Source organism: Arvicanthis niloticus, chromosome 4 (genome assembly GCF_011762505.2).
Source record: "Arvicanthis niloticus isolate mArvNil1 chromosome 4, mArvNil1.pat.X, whole genome shotgun sequence".
Taxonomy (NCBI): Eukaryota; Metazoa; Chordata; class Mammalia; order Rodentia; family Muridae; genus Arvicanthis; species Arvicanthis niloticus.
Window position 1 is genome coordinate 70,384,786 of NC_047661.1, and position 14,296 is coordinate 70,399,081.

The window sequence follows — 14,296 nt, forward strand, 5'->3', positions numbered from 1 at the left end:
CTCTCTCTCTCTCTCTCTGTGTGTGTGCTTTTTGAGGTTTGGTCTACTGCTATGTATTGTAATGCTAAATTCTATACCTGAAAGTCTAGCCCTATGAATGAATGTTCACATTTTCCAACTTTTGTTATGCAAACCTTGTTTCTTATTTTAAAACTATTGGTTAAATAAAAATGATTACAGTCAATTACTGGAGGGATTAGAGGTACATGGATTTTAAGTGGTTGGGGATGGAGAAAAAAGTGGAAGAAGAACACACAAAAAAAAAGAGAGAGAGAGAAGAGAAGGCACCATGAAAGGAGATGTACTATGAGATCATGGCCTAGAGAAATAGCAAGTATTTGGGGAACACCACTGGGGAGTTAGTTCAGCAGTTAGAAAAGTAGATTAGGGGTACCCCCCCAGGAATTGTCAAAGCCAAATAAAATAACCATAGTCTGAATCTCATATATTTGTATGCTAGTCAGGGATAAGCTTAAATTGGTTATACTACATGTGCTCGTGTGTCAGTATGAAATATGTTTTTTTAGATATTCTGTCAATTTTCTACTTACTTATTTATCATTGGCTTTTTATTTTATTCTTTGTAAGTCACTTACATTCACACAGTGTAGTTTGCTCACACTCACACACATTCTCTTCCCCCAGTTCCCTGTCGGTCCCCTCAACATAGTCCCCTCTTAATTTTACACCTTCTATTATTCTTTTTCATAATTCAGAGTATTAATTTTGTGGCTTATATGTGAATGGATGTAGGGTCATCCACTGGGACAGGGGCAACCTTCTAATGGCTACCTGCCCTAAGGAAACGTAGTTCTTCCCTCATCTTCCATCAACTGTCAATAGCTCCTCAGGTAAGGAAGCATTGAGATCCCCTCCTGTACGTATACTGGAGATTTTAACTGGCTTGATTTTTTGCAGGTCTTCTGCAGGTCAGCCCAGCTGTCATGACCTCAAGTCAATGTCATGACTCACCATGTTAGAGGCTACCATCTCACTGCACCATTCCTTATCTTCTGGCTCCTATATTTTTTCTGCCCCTTCTTCCTTGATGTCTCCTGAGCCTTGGACTGCTGTTACAAATGTGTTCTATGTGATTGAGCATCCATAGTCAATTGTTCTTAGCATTTTGAACAGTTATGAGCCCCTTCATTAACCAGACCCTCTGCAATAATAACCTTTTTGACCAAAATCAAGAGCTGAACAAACCTGTTGGCACCAGGAGCTAGGGGAATAGCCCTTACCATTGATCTTTAGAAGTTATTTGCATATTTTGTATGTAGGACCTTTATTAGATAGACGTTATACAAACCTTTTCTCCCAGTCTGTTATCTGTTCATTCTTAAAATACAATTTATGGAATAAAATTACAAATTTCAATCAAGTTCAACTTGCCAATGATTCTTTATGTGTTGTGATTTTGGTCGGTCCTATATCTCAGAGATTATTACCATGCTCAGGGGCACCTAGATTCTCTCTTGTTTTAATACAGTAAGTCTTAGATTTTTGTATTCAAGGCTATGATTCATTTTTAATTAATTTCCGCAAAAGGTGCATATGTCTAGGCTCATATTTTGTGTGTAAAGCATCTCATGATTCCAATGCATTTTTTTTTTTTTTAAGGATTATTGTCTTTTCTTATTGGAAATGCTTGTTTCTTTCTTAGGATAGTCTGGCTTTGCCTGTGGTATACTGGGCTATATGTCTGTTCTTTCGCCAATACCACACAGTACTGATTACTATAGCTTTCTGACATATCTCAAAATTAAATAATATTAATCATTCAACCTAGTTTTTTTTCTCTCCTGAGGTATTGCATTGTCTCTTCTAGGTCTTTTGCTTTTCCATATAGACTTTAAAATCCATTTATCAATATGAACAAAGCTTTCATATTTGGATTTTCCATGACTGGTATGCAGCAAAGCAGTTGGCTTTTATTAACCTCACATCCTGTGATATGACTTTACCTCCCAGTTTCAGGGTTTGTGCCTCTTCTTTGGGATTTCTTTCTTTCTTTTCTTTTTCTTTTTTTTTTTTTACACAGCTGTCTGCAGTTGGTGAAACACTCAGGTGTGTCTGCTTTCTCCTTTTCTTTCTGTGCAGTGTGCAGTGCATCTGTGGCTTTCATTATGGATACACTATATTTCTACTCAGCAGGTTTGATCCACACAGCCCCTCAGCTTAGATGTGTGATTAGTGATTGTTATAGCTGCAGGAATCAGGTTTCAGGGGCAGGCCGTTTCTGTCTCCTATATCAGGACATCCTGAAACTATAAGTACAGAATCATTTTCCATTTTGACTTCAAATGGCACCTAAGCACAAAAATGAAAGCTGTTGTATAAGGGGAAGTATGAAGAGCAATGCTTCTAGAAAACAACTCTACAGTTCAGTGTTGATGTTTTCACTGAGATTTTTATCCAGAGAGTAGTAGAGAAGCACCACAGGGCTGACAGCTCTGATGTAGTTTTGTATGTGTACTGTGTTTGTGTGTGTGGTATTTGCGTGAGTGAGCACATGTGAGCATATGATGGCCAGAGGAGGATATCAAGTGCCCTGTTTTACCACTTTGTACCTTACTCCTCTGAGATGGTGTCTTGCCATGAACCTGGAACCACTGATGCACCTGTCTCTGTACTCTACAACCTTGCTGTTACAGGTGCATGCATACCTTTGCCTAATCTTTTACATGAATATTGGAAATTTGAACTCAGGTCTTCATGTTTGTTCATAAAGTATTCTAACCTGCTGAGCTATTTCTCCAGACTTTTGTTCATTTTTATTAATCTCTGGGCCAGTATCCAGAAATACAAATTCACAAACAATACTAAGTCTTCTTTAGCAAAGACAAGCTGAGCCAGTGAGCTCTGAAGAAGAGCATGCTGTTCCCCTTACTTCTTGTCTACCCTTTATCACATTCTTCTACCGTGTCTTCCTTCTGCCTACATGGAATATCAAAGTTCTTTTTCCTTTTTTGTTTCTCTTCTACATTTCTACAGATTGTCTCACCCACAGTCACAGTTTTACCTACACTGGCAATACTTTATTCTGTGAATTCAATCAAGATCCTTCTTTCAATGTCTAGTCTCTTTGTGCAATGAACTTTGCAATAGAAATTTCAGCTCTCACAATCTAACAGTAAGTATGCTTTCTTTTTCCTCCAAAAGCCTTATCCAAGCTAGAAAATTCCATGTCACTGCTTCCCTCTTCTTCATCCACATGCAAGTAGGATGCTGCAGTGTTACTGGTTCAGCAGCCATACTTTGAATCCAAATGAAACTGAGACCAAATCTAAGCTTCTGTTTCCAGATCTACAAAACAAGATGTACAAGTCCTTCACTTAGAAGTCCACTGTGAAGAGTGAATGAGACGATGCACATTAAGTGCCAGAGAGCAACTGAAAACATAGTAGACATCAATACACATCTGCTAGCTGCAAGCCTTAGGATTTTGAGCTTAGAAACAGCTCCTGTCTGTAACCTCTGCCTTATTTCCTGTACTGTGGCCAGAGTTATGTTTTCACTTGTTTATTACGTTATTGGCTTTTCACTTTTCACATTGTCCATGCAGCAATTTGTTTAAAAAAAAATAAAAAACAACTCTCAAACAAACTATAAAACAAACAACACACTGCTAACAAATTATAAAACAAACATCACAGAATAAAATCAGAACTTGTGTTGGTGCACCAGGCTCTTTTTTTTCTTTTTTTTTCCATTTTTATTGGATATTTTATTTACACTTCAGATGCCATCCCCTTTCCCCATTTCCCCCCCCTTAGAAAACCCCTATCCCATGCCCCCTTTTCCTTTTTGCACTTATACATTTTTTAAAAATGTTAATCAAAGGCTTTATAAGTTTGGTATTGCTCAATCAGAGGTGTAACCCACTACCCAACCTAGATATATCAACTATCTTTGACTGGTGGAGATACATGAACATCTGCCTCCCTGTCTCCCCCCTCTTTCTCTCTTTCATCACCTAGCTTCTCCTCTCCTTCTTCCCCTCCTCTTCTTACTCCTTCTCCTCCTCTCAGTACTCCTCCCACCTTAGCTCCTCCTACATATCACCCTTCCTGTTAAAATAAAACTTTTCTCTCAAAATACAATTAGAGCATAATTATGCCAATTTGTACCCGTGAGGTACAAGATAGTCCTAATACCCAGTCCATCCTTTTGTTGACTAACCAGCACCTCTGTCATCTATCCTAACTAAAACATTTAGTTCTGAACCTGGCTTTAGGATGAATGTCAGCTGACGACCATCCACTCAAATCTTTTCTTTTAAGGTAAATAGCTATAAGTTTTCAACCCCGTCAGAAATCCAGAATGATTGAGTTAACTATAATTGTGGGAAGCACAAAGCATAGCTTCTAAAACTTAGCCAATTTATAGAGACCTCTGAACACCTGGACACTCCCTCTACTACATAACGTTGGAGCATCTGTTCTTCTGCCTTCTGGCCCAGGATCATCTGACAGACCTTAGTGCTGCAGAATTATTAAGGGCTGATTACTCTGTCTAGGCAGATATAATCAGTCGACTGTTCTGCAAGTGTGTCCTTTTCTGGACAGTAATTTGTCTGTAGATGAAAAGAGGCAATTCTTGCCTAGTGGCTGTCTCACGACAACTGGAGTAACTCTAAGGAGGTGCACCAGGCTCTTAAAAATCTGCAGTTAGCCCTCATTTTCAGCACACACTCCCTTCTTTGTCTTTGTTCTCTTCTGACTCAGCTGGTATCACATGTTTTCTGGATATAGTAGACCTCATAGGTCAGTGCCTCTGAATGAGCTTTGACTGACAGCTTAATCACTCTTGAAATCTAAGGACAACATCCACCCTTCATCCTCAACATAGAAATACCTAATTAAAGATCCTGAGAACTCTTGCTTTTCCTGATGGACTGGGATGTTGGCTCATGTCTCTCAGTCAGTCATCAGTTTGAGAGCTTTGTGGAACTTGGAATTCAGTTTTACTATAAGATGTGCTCTTAGCCCCTAGGTGATAAATAAACATTTGTCAAATGGTGTCATTCCTTTATCTGTTTGCCTCCCACTAGAACTTGAACTCTTGAAGGGCTATCACCTGTGTGCTATCCATCTTTGTATTTTCAGCGTGTATCTTAGTTATATTATATGATAGTTTCTCAAGCTTGTGTGAGTTGCTTCATAGCTTGGGAAAGTTGAATGAGTTTCACAATAGACACAGGCAAGAGGAATTCCTCTGGGGAAAGGTGCTTGAAGTTGTTCCTCCCAGCTTCTGTCAACCCAGCCAAGAACTGGGAAGTCTCTACTGGGAGTCTTGCCCCAGAACTGCCTTTTCACATCAAACCTGACTTCCAGATAAGGGCCTTTTCCCCTTCTCATCCTTATCATGCACCTCTGTATTCTACTGTTATAGGTTTTATTTAAAGTTAATGTGATGACTATTGATAAGATAAGCAACAATTTAAAAATGGGAACATAGATTAACCTCACTGAACTTGAATTTCGTCATCTGTAGCTTTAATATGGTTGGTGAGAGATGCCCATTATTTCTCGCAGTGATGATTTAGCAAAATAAGTTGTTTTGCATCTCTTAATATCTTCTTAAAAGAACACATGCTCTAAAAGGGACTATGACGAGATAACTCTCAATGTGTGCCTGCATGGAGCTGAGGTTCCCGCTGCACAGAGTCTCAGTTCAAAGCCAATGTTCTTTTCTTTGTCTGTGCTACTATGTACTCCCAATGTCCTTAAGTGATACAGGAACATGCTGTTAGCTCACTCCATAAAACATATCCTGGCTCTCTCTCTTTTTTAAATAAAATACAACATTGGTGCTATGAGACTCACAGATTCACATGCCACATGGAATTCCAGCCATATTGGATAGCTTACTAGACCTATCCATCCAGACACTGGCCAGTTGTTAAGCTCCTTCTCCCTACTGGTCAGTGTAAATGTCCCATAGTCCCATGGAAAGGCTGTTGAGCTCACAGCCACTCTAGAGTCCTTGAGGATGGAGGCATTCAGAGTCTTTATGACTGGTTTTCTCACTGACCCCTCATTCTAGGACATTTTCCCTTGGGTGAAACCTTTCTCTGCTTCTCTGAGTCAGTTCCTTTTCTCACTGCCGTGAAACCTCAGGCCTGGGTGAATCTTTCCCCTGCCACTACTCAGGGCACCGATCTGGTGATCTGACTTGGCTGTTGTGTCTAGCTACCTCATTTGTTTTTGGGACACTGGAATGGAACAGGCAAGTCACTAGCTTCTACTCTTAACCAGAAGGGAATGTCGTCACTGCCACTCCTCTTGGTCTAATTCACAGGCTAAATTTGGCCCCATTATCCACAAGCCAATAACTCTACATGGCTGCTTTAAGGCACTTGTACAACTCGCTAGCAATCTTTTCCTGACCACCTCCATTCTCTTCTTTTTTGATCTCTGCTCCCAGTTACCTGCCCCCTGACTCCACAGCATGCTTTCGACCCACCCCTCACTCTGGTGCTTTGTGCCTGTGCAGAACCAGGGAACCCTGGACTGCCACTTCTTGCCTCAGGGACCTGGCAGCCACCTCTCTGCCCCCTCCTTCCTCCCTCCCAGGGTCAGCTGTTAAAGCTTCTTGCCAATATGCTGTGGGGCTTATTGTAGTTGACTTTGAGGAAATCTGACATCAGAGGCTGGCTCTCCGAAGAAACTGGCAGAAGCAGCTTCCCAGTGCTCCAGCCCTGCTGGCTGCCTCAGCTCTAAGCTCCAGCTTTATGCTCATCCCCAGGCTGGTCTGAGCCCCTCATACTGCTCCACTTCGATTCATCTTTTGTTTGTCTCTGTCCTGCTTCTCCGGTTCTGTTCTAAGATATAACAAACACAGATTGTCTAACTCAGATCCACTGCCTTAAGGATCACTGCCTTAAATATACATTTAGCCTTGATTTTGCTACTGCCATTAAGTTACAATATACTCTCTTTTATTTACTAGATCTATTCTAGGACAAATAATTAAACAAACACGGGTTTTTTGACTCACATATGCTTAATAGATATTGGCTCTCAATGTTGTCAGAAATCTGCTAAATACAATTTTAAACGTTTAAACTTGTTATGATAGAGAAAGACTCCTAAGTCCTCACAGTTTGTGCCTCCCCACCCCCACCCCCCCCCAGGTCTCTGAGAAGATATGGACACAGCAACAAGATTCTACCTGGATTGTGGTATGATAACCACTGAGAAACATTCCTCTATTCCCTTGCCTGCTGTCAGAACAGGGCCTAAACTGTGGACAAACAGAAGATAGCCTGAGAGTTAAATGTCTCATATTGCCTGAGTCAAGGTGTGTTATTTTCTCCCACATTCCTTCTCTACGGGAAAAAAAACCTTCTTATCTTCTGGGCTTCACAGCCAGACTGACACTGCCAACGTTGTGAGAGAGACCACAGGGACCTGGGAATTGTTTAGGTAGTGGACTACTGACCATCCTCTACCATTTTAATTAGTGGCACCTAGATTATAATTTATTCTTCCCAGATTTCTGAGTACATTGACAGTTAAGCTAACTGAAGCTTCACAGCTAGGAAACAGACCTCTAGCTCCTTACCCTAAGGTAATCCACCACTTTATTAGCTTGTTAGTCAATTTGTTAACTAGTTAAGACTACCAGATCTCTTATCAAAGACAGACAGGTTTGCCTTACTCATAGGCTTCAAGATAAAGGATATACAAGTTCAGATGCAACCTTTCACAAATATAACCATCTGTTACTTCCTTTTCTAAACTCAGTTCCCATTGACTAAATGCTTCATATTTCCCCCCTTGTTGTGCCACTGTCCTAACATTAATCAATAGAGTTCTTATAAATTAGTCTAACCCTAATAAAACATTCCACTGTACAATCCAACTTTTATAATCACAAGTTCAAATTTAAGTTTCCTTTAATTGTCTTTGAACTATAGACTTAAGGTGTTTCTTATGCTAAATCTGTAAGATGAGCTATCATATTCACCAGGCCAAGGTTTCAAGGTTCCTTTAGTTGTCTTTTAAATGTAAACTTAAAATTGTTATATGTCTAACATTGCCAATTGTGTATACACGAACACACACAAATGTATATATGTGTCCTAGACAGTCTCCTAGACAGAAGAAAAAAAGCTCTTCTTGCTCCTTCTGTTCCACAAAAGGTTTATATCTCCCCTAAGCTCATCTTAAAAACTGTTTCTGCTGTTAACAAACTTATCTCTTTTATAAACTTTTATAAGCTCTGGAAACCCACTCAGACCTATCCCTCAAGGACCAAATAGACTCTATTCAGGTAAGTACACCTGTCAATCAGTAGTAACCTATGTTTTTACTTGTTACCTATTCCAGAGGGTGGGATTCTTCTCCTGTTCCCTGGGATTGGGACTCCCCTCACCCCAACCAAGACCTAAGGGTTTCAAATGCATACCTAAGAAAGACATTTTGTTTTCCAAATGTAGTTAACTTTATTCTCTACCTCTAATATGTGTGTGTGTGTATGTTATGTGATATGATGTGATGTGATGTGATGTGTGTGTGTGTGTGTGTGTGTTTCACCATCTTGCCAAGTCCAGTCATTTATTTAAAATCTACATCCAGGACTGCTCCAGAGAAGCAACCTGCAGATGCTCCAATCTACTCTAACAGACAGATGCTTCTACTGGATCTGCTCCTTCCTATTCAGAAATGGTTCCACAGACCCTGAACAGCAAGGAAACAGCCAACTCTCCTAAGATTGCACCAACATCCCCATACCCATTTTCTTTGGTTTCCCAGAGACACATCACCCCAAGTCAAAGTAGCTAAAGATCATGACAGCCCCATTCCTGTTCACCATCACCTCTTTCTAGGTTTTCCTTTTTTAAATTAAACCAAAAAGTGAGGAATATTAGCGTTCCTTCTAGGCCAGCTCCACAGTTTACTAGCAACAGCCAGGTATTCTTGGCTTACTATAAAAGGGGCTGTCTGTCCCCTCCTTGCTCTCTTACTCTCTTGCCCTCTGCCCCTTCTCTTCCTTTCTCCCCTTCCCCCTCCCCCCTCTCTCCACATGTTCCTAGCTAGCCTCTTCTCCCCCACCTTTTCTGTCCCTACTCTCTTCCCAACTCCACTTCCTATGCGGTAAATAAACTCTGTTCCATACTATATCTGTCACATAGCTGATACCTCACGGGGAAGTGATGCCTCACCATGAGCCCACTGAGGCACCCATCCCACCCTCACCTCTACCAAAACATATCTTTGGCTTTCTCTCTCTCTTTTTTTTTTTTTTTTTTTTTTTTTTTTTTATAAAACACAACACATGATATGCTATCTTTGTGGAGTAAGTAAACAAGTAAAACTCTGGTTAGAAGATACCTATCAATCATAAGGTTTCCTGTACCTCAAGACTGAAAGAGAGAGACAGGAAACTCTCTGGGGTTAAAGGGCTATCATGTGAAATATAAGTGCAATTCTTGAATCAACCAGCAGAGGGCGGGTAAGATCTGCCTGGATTCAGGTTTTATCTTGTGTGGGAGGCCCTGAGTTCTGAAGGATCAGATTGAGAGACCACAGTAAAATAAAGATGAGCTACTTTTGTTTTGTTTGTTTTGTTTTAAAATATCAGCTTATTCCATATGACATCTAACCGGATTATCACTTGCATCTGAGGAAGATGACTCATGAGACTATCTGGAGAAATATCATCCAATTTTACAGTGCTAGGCACCCCAGACAAGTGTTCCACAATGTAGAAATACGGGCATCACCACTACATATTACATAAAGAAAAATAGCAATAAACTTCAAAATGTAGTAAATTCATCTGTTCCTTAAAATACAGGTATGCAACAGTTACAAAGCCATAATAAATAGTTTTTTTTTTTTTTTATAAAATGAGTTTTATTTTATGTTACTCTGCTGTTACATGGGGCATAACATTTTCACAAGACTTTTTTGGAACCAAAGTCAGTAATTAGCAAAGACAATATAGTGGTCCAGCTCTCTAAAAAACAACCACTGGACAAACCAGACACCTCACATGTGCATGAATTTGCATGGAAAAGCACTAAAGATTAGACTTGGATTTGTTTATGTTATTTCCACTTTCTAGTGTATTAAGAAAGGACATGCATTGTAGTTTGCCCAAAGCAATGCTTGTATTCTTGCAGCAACATGCTACTTATATCACAAGGCAAAGTTAGTAACAGAGCTACGAAGACAAGAGATGTAAGTGAATTTTTATTGGGAAGGAAATTATCAACTTAAATGGCAGCAAATGAAGAATGCATAAGGAGACTCCTGTTGTGACAGACAGATGCAACCTCCAGAATATGTGACAAGGAGACATTTCGATCTGTGACCCCAAACCGGGATGCATTAAGTGCTTTCCCATTTAATCTAACACTTCTGGATCCTACTAAAAAGGAATTTGTAGTAAGAGCACAGAAAAGTTACTTCTGAAAGGAAACCCCCAATGGATAGAGTTTTCCCAAAGTTGCAATGTGAAAACAAACAAACAAAAACCAAACCAAACCAAACCAAACCAAAACTATAAACAGTTGATCCTGAACTCATGAATAGGCTTTTTTTGCTAGAAGAAATCCAAGTGGAATAAGGTTTACTTGGGGGGAAAGAGATTGGTCCACTGGATGCTTTTTATTCTCGGCCCCTCCACTACATCACATTCTTCTCCTGCACTGTCTGATGTCCATTCCATAATGTTGTCTCTAAATAACTGCATGATGAGGATGCTGTCTTTGTAGGAGTCTTCCTTCATTCAGTGTATCAAGCTCTGTGATGACCTCATCAAAAGCCGTATAAGCCAGTGTGCAGGTAAACTCTGGATTATTAAGGATCTCATAGTAAAATACAGAAAAGTTAGGAGCCAGCCCCAGGCATATTGGATGTATAGGTTGCATCTCTTTCTTGCTTATATCAAATGCCTCTTGGTAGGCTCCTTGGGAATTTTCTATCATTTGTTTTCAATTATCCCCACAAGCTACTTCAGCAAGATACCAGAAATAATCTTCCTTCATTTTCAGATAGAAGATCTTACTCTCTGGATTAGTTGCATTAAATACTTATCCAACAACTTCAGGACTGTGGTGCAGATAGGCCTCAGCTATACCTCCACTTTCTCCTGATAGTCCTTGGTCAAAGGCAACTTCTTGTCGGAGGTCGTCTGTTCAATGTTCAAATGACCTCCAGGTGGACCTGCAGCCCCCAGCCATGTTGAACAGCTCTGCACCCTGCTCCGTCAAAGCTTTCATGCAGGTGGCTATGTTGTTGTTGTGCTCAGCCTGCTCAGCCAACTTGGCCTTCTGGATCAGCTCCATCTTCTCCGATTGTGAGCAAGGGCAAGCCCGAGCCAGATCCCGAGTCCTCCTTCTAGTCTCCATGGCTGCTACAGGAGTCTTAGATGGGTTTCTTTTATCTAAACAAACGTTATAGCTGTGTGTAGTGGTGTTTTGTACTCTTATTTTTCAGATCGCAGAATATTGGTTGATTTGCCCAAGATCCATTCCTGGAAACCCTGGTCCACAGATCTAGCTGTTTACATAGCCTTTTAGTCTTCACTGTTAGACCACACACACTCTTTACTAGACTTGACAGCAAAATGAAAACATGTTTTCAATAAAAATATTAACTCATACTTATTTATGCCTCCTATGTAACCAAAGAATTATCCAGCCCAATATAGGACTCTTAAAGACAAAGAAGCCATGACCTTTTTCTTCTGAAACTGCTTCAGCAACAAGAAAAATTCAGGGAACTTTCCAGTGGGTATTGTAATAATAAAAAAAATCTATACTCTTTTGAGTATTTTATACCAACTTTAACCATGTTACATATTCATTTGGATACCTTCTTCCTGAAAAGCTAACTCATACTGCCTCCTGGGGTGAAGTCAAGGGTGATAGTAAGTCTGAGTGACATCTCATTCTCGATTTACCAGAGCATCTCTATGTGTACATTTCCAACATAAGAGACCAACAACAGAGTGAAGTAGGACAATAACATCAAACAATGAAAGGATAGGCATAGGCAGAACCCACAAGAAGCTCTAGAGTATAAATTAATACTCATAGACCTGAACCCTTAATGACAGTGAGCTTAGCTTTGGAGCATCTTCCAGGCTCTGCTAGACAGCCCTGGGAAGTGGCGCACAGAGCACTAAAGCACTTCCCACTTTTCATGTGGATGAGAAGCCTCCAGAGTCTAACATAGTCTGCTTAAGCATATAAGCTGTGCTTAGCAAAACACAAAGGTGGGAGTTAGCAAAATGGTTACAGTGATTAGGGGTGGCTGGGCAGGACATCACATCAACAGCTCCATTACTAAATGGCTCTATTACTATCAGATTAAAAAAAAAAGGTATACTTAAAAATCTTCTCCTCCTTCTCCTTCTTCTCCTTCTCCTTCTTCTTCTCCTACTTTTTTTTCTTCTTCTCCTTTTCCTCCTCCTCCTTCTTTGTGTGTGTGTGTGTGTGTGTGTGTGTGTGTGTGTGTGTGTTAGGGGATCTGGGTATGTGTGGAAATTAAAACAGCTTAAATTGATATATTGCTCTGCCAAACAGAGATGACATTCTAGTTTGTTTGGCAGAGATAATTTCAAGACAGGAGCACATTATAAACATTCAGACTGATTGGTCAATCCTACAGAATGAGCTTTCCTCAGAGAGAACTGTCTTATGACAGTTGGGTAAGGACATGACTGAGCCTTGAAGTAGAATAGAAATTGGGAGAGATAGAGCATCATCACTGGGACAACATGAAGAGGGCTTGAAAGGGGAGAGCATTTTCTCTTTAAAAAACAGAAAGTTGGGCGACTGGAAAGATGGCTTAGTGGTTAAGAGCACTGACTTCTCTTCCAGAGGTGCTGAGTTCAATTCCCAGGAACCACAGGGTGGCTCACAACCATTTGAAGACAACCATGTCTGAAGACAATGACATGTAAATGAATAATTCTTTAAAAAAAAAAAAACAAATTTTATTAGGAGAGATAACTTCAAGTAGGAGAGTGGGAGAGACAGTTGCCATTTACAACACAATGGGAAAGGGACAGACAGAAAAAAAGAGGTCCTCATGGGGTGATTAGAAGTTCTACACCAAATTATTTAGTCTGGCCTGGTCACATGCCAAGACACACTAAGGAAGGAAGTACTTGGAAGAGCATCATTTTAGAAGTGGCTAGGCTTGCTTTCCTTTGCCACCTCTGGGACCTATAATGGGGACCGTCAGTTCTTCCTACAGGACAGACTGTAGGGGGTTGTGGTCAGATTTCTGAGAGGGAAAGACGCAGCTAGAGGGGCTGAGACCTCACAGAGAGCATTCAGACTGGTGTTAAGAACATTTAAAATATATAACACCAAAGATAACCTCGGAGAATGCCAACTGAAATAAAGTGATGTAAAACTTATACCAGTTTTATTTTTAAAGCACATTACTAGAGTTAAATGGAATAAAAATTGTCAATATTGGGGTGCAATAAGATAGCTTAGTTTGTAAAAGTGTTTGTTGTAAAGGGGTGACACTTCTTATTCCAAGAACTAAAAGGTATAAAAGTGGAAGGAGAGAACCAACCTCTGCATATGGGCCATGGTGTGTATCTTTATGTTTGTACACATACTCAACCATGTGTTGCATGCACATACACACACACACACACACACACACAACTAATAAATAAACTAAATAAAATAAACATTAAAACTGCTATATATATATATATATATATATATATATATATATATATTGAAGAATTTGAGGATAAGTAATATTTAAGAATCTATCACCAGCATTAAGACTATAAGCACATCCACAATCTATTATCTCCTCTAGTACTTTTTCTGTTCCCTTATAACTGTTGCTGGTAATATTTAAAAAACGACTCCCGGACCAACTTGTTCCCAGACAATCACCATTTTCCCGTGGCTCCAGCTATCTAGAAACACCAGCCCTGGCACCCACGAGACTCCAGCATGGCGGATGGCTCAGCCAATGCACCATGCTATTTCCACAAAGCTCGACTGAACCCCAGGCAATACCCGCCATGCCCATGGTACCCAGTAGAATGAAGATTCTTAGAGCTTAAAGGTTATACAGTTGGTTCATATATTTGGAGATGCTCAATTAACAAGATGCCCACACAATTAGAATTGTAAACCCAATTACCTAACCTTGATATTAATAACTACCTCTGCTAGAGACACTCGGACATCTGCTGCCATCTTTTCTCCTCCTCCTCCTTCTCTCTTCTCTCCTCTCCTCTCTCTTCACTCCTCCCGACTCCTCACTCTGCCTACATCTCATACAGCCCAATTGCCGAG

At 40.2% G+C, this 14,296-nt stretch overlaps 1 pseudogene; it reads right to left on the reverse strand.

Annotated features, from left to right (window-relative positions):
- Positions 1-10,584: 10,584 nt before the first annotated feature.
- On the reverse strand, positions 10,585-11,365 carry LOC117707361 (14-3-3 protein theta pseudogene; annotated as a pseudogene).
- Between the last annotated feature and the right edge of the window lie 2,931 nt (positions 11,366-14,296).